The sequence below is a fragment of the Ptychodera flava genome, unplaced genomic scaffold (genome assembly GCF_041260155.1).
Source record: "Ptychodera flava strain L36383 unplaced genomic scaffold, AS_Pfla_20210202 Scaffold_67__1_contigs__length_642179_pilon, whole genome shotgun sequence".
In the NCBI taxonomy this organism is placed as follows: Eukaryota; Metazoa; Hemichordata; class Enteropneusta; family Ptychoderidae; genus Ptychodera; species Ptychodera flava.
Genome location: NW_027248389.1, coordinates 147,167 through 152,355, shown reverse-complemented (window position 1 = coordinate 152,355; position 5,189 = coordinate 147,167).

The following is a 5,189-nucleotide window of genomic DNA, read 5'->3' as shown; positions in this document are numbered from 1 at the left end:
TGGTGCGCGGATTTACGTGCACAAGATGGTAGTCATGAGCATGCGCGTAAAATCCGAAATGTCGGCTTGTGCATAGGGCAGTTTACTTGTCTGTCATAACTCAGTGTTATACCCTTGCTGGTGGGTTCGTTGTTGACTTTGTCAAAGTTAATCCGGCGATAATCTTGTGACAGCGTCCTTCAGATTAATAACTTACACCATAGACCCTCGAGAGAAACCGATTTTCTCGAGAGTCTATGCTCACTTCCTTGCTTGCTTTGGCGCATTAGGCAATCAAACGCAGGAGATAATGAGCACAGGGAACTGACTGAATAACAGTATACAAGACGTAAATGAAAAATTGGAAAAAAAATAGAAAAGACGGTCAAAAAGAAAAACCAAGTGAGGAAAAACAAACAAGTAAACAAGGAAACAAACGATGAGGACATGCCAATAGCAAGGTGAATCTAGTCTGTTCCGTTGAAGTCTCACAGTTGATCCGTCAGTCGTTTGTGTATTGGCTTGTTTACTTATTTGTTTTTGTTTACTTATTTGTTTTTGTTTATTCTGCCTATTTTTCTTGACCGTTTTAGTCTCACAATTGATCCGTCAGTTTGTATGTTTGCTTGTTTGTTTGGTTTTGTTTACTTTATTGTTTTTTTTTCTGTTTTTCTTTTTCATTTTATTTGTTTACTGTTATTAAATCAGAGTTTCCTGTGATATAGAAGCAACACAGTGATAAAACTTCACATAAGATTGTCAACAGACAATACACGACACACAGTGAAGTGAGGAGAAAATGAATCTTTGCAAAACTAGGGCTATAACATATGACCGAGACACCATCTTTATTGGCAAGAAATTACAAAGTCATAGCAACAAAAGTCCTGTGCAGAGATCAAGACACCCCTATCCCAATCCTCAACCGTGGGGACAGGTAAACTGCCCCTATGGCTGATGTCCAGTAATGTCAACTGAGGAACGTTATCAATACTGTAAACTGACACCTATTACAGAATATTTATATTATTGTTCTAAAAACGATTATTTTCAGCCATTCGAAATTATTTTGAATTTCAAATATTTACCAAGTGTAAATATGTAAATATAATCTATAGCCCTTTAATTTATGGACTTATTTTTATTTAGCTCACTCAAACAATTGTTTAGATTTCCTAACTCAAGTTTTCGTCCGCATTTCAGATTCTTTGACCCCGTCTATTGATGATCTAAAAGTCCAATTATTCAGGAAGGAAGTTATGGCACTTGCATGTGAAAATGCGATCGACGATGACAGTGTCCCACACTGTCTTCATTGATATCTGTATGATTAATGAACTAAGGGACCGTTCAGTTTTACGGCCTGGGGGTGGCAATCAGAGGGGTCACTTAAATTTCTGAATCGAAAAGGGGGGGGGCACCTTAGCTTATTTTTAGAAACATTTAGTGGGAGGGGTCACTGCATTTTTTAAAAAGTAAACAGTTGACCAAAATGGTTATGTGATTCATGGCAAGCTCACGTTTCAGTATCAGACACGTGGCCACACTACTAACCAAGAATTATTTGCGCCGAATGTGTAAAGGCAATCTGAATCTTTAAAATGTAGTGACAGACAGGTTTGCTTTAATGTGCATGTATTTCAAAGTCATGTTATGACTCGTCAGATAATAAATCAGACAGACAGTGTGTAAAAGGTAAACCTGTCCTATCAACCATTTCAATATATTCAGATTGTTTTTTTATTTCACATCACAACTACGTAAATTTATTTCTTTTCGATGCAAGTTTATTTTATTGCACATACGAAAGAAATGCGCATAGTAATGACTTCTACATAGTATTTAAAATACCAAAAAATAAATAAATAAATAGGGCCTTGCCCGTGATACATGTTTTAACAATAACAAGTTTTCTCCGTCATCCTTTTAAATAACTAGAATATTGAGTATAACTATAGAATTCTATGTAAATAAAACTCTGTGTAAAAATGTTGATAATTGTAACAATACAAGTAAATATTTACCTGAAAATGAAACATGCCTTTTGGTGATTTTTTTGAGTTGTACTCATATGGGACAGATCAAACGGGTGGCATACAGGTAAATGGGGCTACAAAGGTTTTCCATCGTAGTAAACCACGTGCCTCTTTACGGCAACAGCTTAGCGCTATCGCTACCCGATAAGAGATTTTTGCGTAGGTCAGCGAAGCGGAAATTATTGCTCTGGCTCGCGAGAATGAGGTTTTCTTGAGTCTGTAAGCTGTATGAAGACCTGTATGACTTTTGTCAAAGATAAAAACAGACTATAGAATATCATTTATATATAAAATAAAAGGAAGTTGCATACATATGCATGATACACTCAAGGAACCTAAAAGGGCTGTGTACTTTTAACCCGTTTTGTTGTGATAAAAAATGAAACGAAAAATGTACATACTGAAACAAAACTAGAAAGTATAAACACTAGGGTATCAGACAAGTTTTCAAAAAATAACCTTTAAGTATCTTTCTTCTTTGTATCTAATACAGTTTCTTGACCAATCTGATTAGAATCAGATGTAGGGAACGGCAACGTGTATTCTGAGGTGTTGTCAGAATACACATCACCATTCCCTACATCAGATTTACTTTTCAACATTCAACCCTACCAACTTATCACTTGTAATCGTGAATATTCACAAGGTGGGGGAGTTGCATTATACATTCACAAGTCTTTGTCCTTTTCACACATTAACAACTTAGAAATTGCTAATTGTGAGTCGCTGTTCATAGAAACATTCACCAATGGTAAACAGATGGTTGTTGGTGTTGTGTATAGAAAACCGAACACTCCACTACAGGAATTTCTCGATAGTTTCGACAAATGTCTTGCATATTTGTCTTCAAAAAACAAAAGTTGCGTTATTCTAGGAGACATCAACATTGACGTCAGTATGAATACTAGCCCTGTTGCTGACTACAACTCTATGTTAAACACATACAACTTTGTTCAGACAATTGACCATCCAACTAGAGATTCTACGAATTCAGCGACCGTAATTGATCATGTGATAACTAACATAACAGACAATTTTATTGACTGTGGCTGTATTCACACTGACATCAGTGACCATTTTCCAATCTTTGCAGCTATTGAAAATTTCAAGCATAGCTTTTCTAATGATGCCTCTTTCTTCAAATCTGACTTTTCTCACTATGATCGGGAAGCTTTTCTCTCCGATTTGAATAGTACTAGTTGGCAACCAGTTTATGAGTGTGCCGATCCCAATGATGCCTATAAGGCATTTTGCGATCTCTTTTGCAGCATTTCGTCAAACCATGCCCCTGTCCGTCAGTACAAAATCAAGCATAAACCAATGTCTAAACCTTGGTTGACAAAGGGTTTGTCTATTTCAATAAAGACAAAGCACAAGCTATTCACTAAATTGAAAAGATCACCTAAGAATGTTGACATCAACAATAACTACAGAGTTTATCGCAACATGCTTACAAAGTTACTAAAGATAGCAAAAAAGCGTTATTACTGTACCAAATTTCTTCTTGATTCCAGTAACACGAACAAAACATGGAAGACTATTAATGAAATTCTTAACAAGAATAGTAATAAACTTTCCTCCCCTAAACATTTAAAGGGTGACGATGACACGCTCCTGACAGGTAAAGCCAATATAGCAGAGAAATTTAATCAGTTTTTCACTGAAATTGGTCCTAGTCTTGCGGCAAACATTCCTTCGGCCGGTAATTTCCACCACTATCTCAGAGCAAATTATTCCCACTCCTTTTTCTTCCGTCCTGTTGTTGAAAATGACATTCTTAAACACATCCAAAATATCGATCCCTGCAAAGCTATGGGACATGATCACATACACCCTAAGCTAATAAAGGATGCCGCATCCCTTATATCCAGCCCATTGGCCCATATTGTCAACTGCTCTCTCACAAAAGGTTGTTTCCCTAGTTCACTTAAGACGGCTAAAATCACCCCAATCTACAAAAAAGGTTCACCCCTTGATGTTAATAATTATAGACCGATTTCAATTTTACCAGTTCTCAGCAAAGTGATAGAATCTGTCGTCAAGGACCAGTTATTGACTTTCCTTGACAAATTCGAGATACTTATAAACACACAGTATGGCTTTCGTAAACACTACAATACTAAACTTGCTCTCGCTGATCTGGTGTCAGATATTACCGATAACATGGATCAGGGTCTCATCACCTTTGGTATTTTTATAGATCTTAAAAAAGCGTTCGATACAATAGACCATGGTATTATGTTACAAAAATTGTCGCATTATGGTGTTCGAGGACTACCCCTGCAGTGGTTCCAAAGCTACCTCAATAACCGTCAACAAGCAGTCAGCATCGATGGTACCTTATCAAATCCAAGACGAGTTTTATGTGGTGTTCCTCAGGGATCCATACTCGGACCCATCCTTTTCTTCTCTATATCAACGACATTACCAATTCTACTGATGTATTTGATTTCCGCCTCTTTGCAGATGATACGAACCTTTTCAAATCCGTTAACACTAATAATATAAACCTTGATAACTTACATGACGACTTTGAAAAAGTATGTCATTGGTGTAATGCTAACAAACTTACAATTAGCGTAGAGAAAACTAATTATATGATAATTAAAAACTCCCCAAAGATCTGTTACTGTTGATGGCAGATTGGGTGTCGGTAGCACACCTATAGAGGCAGTGTCTTCTGCTATTTATCTTGGGGTTGCTATTGACCCTTCTATGCAAAAAGATTAGCCCATTGATTGGCATCATCTCGCGGCTATGACACTATGTGCCAAAATGTGTTCTCCTTTTGCTCTACAATACTTTAATTCTCCCTCATTTGAGCTATTGCATTGAAATTTGGGGCAGCACCTATTACACTATTCTTGAACCCCTTCTTCGTCTACAAAAGAAAATTGTCCGACTTATTTCTTTTTCAAACTTATAATGCTTCCTCATCCCCTCTCTTCAAGCAATTCAACATCTTAAATGTTCTCAAACTATGTAAATATCAAATGTGCATTTTTTTCTATGATCTTAAAAATAACCGTTTTGCTCGTACTTTAAATAATTATATTGAAGATCAGGTACCCCATAGCTATCATACCCGCTCTAAGATTAAGGAAAATCTCCCTATACCCAAGTGAAGCTTACCATTAGTCAACATAATATCAAGTATGCTGCAGTAAAACATTG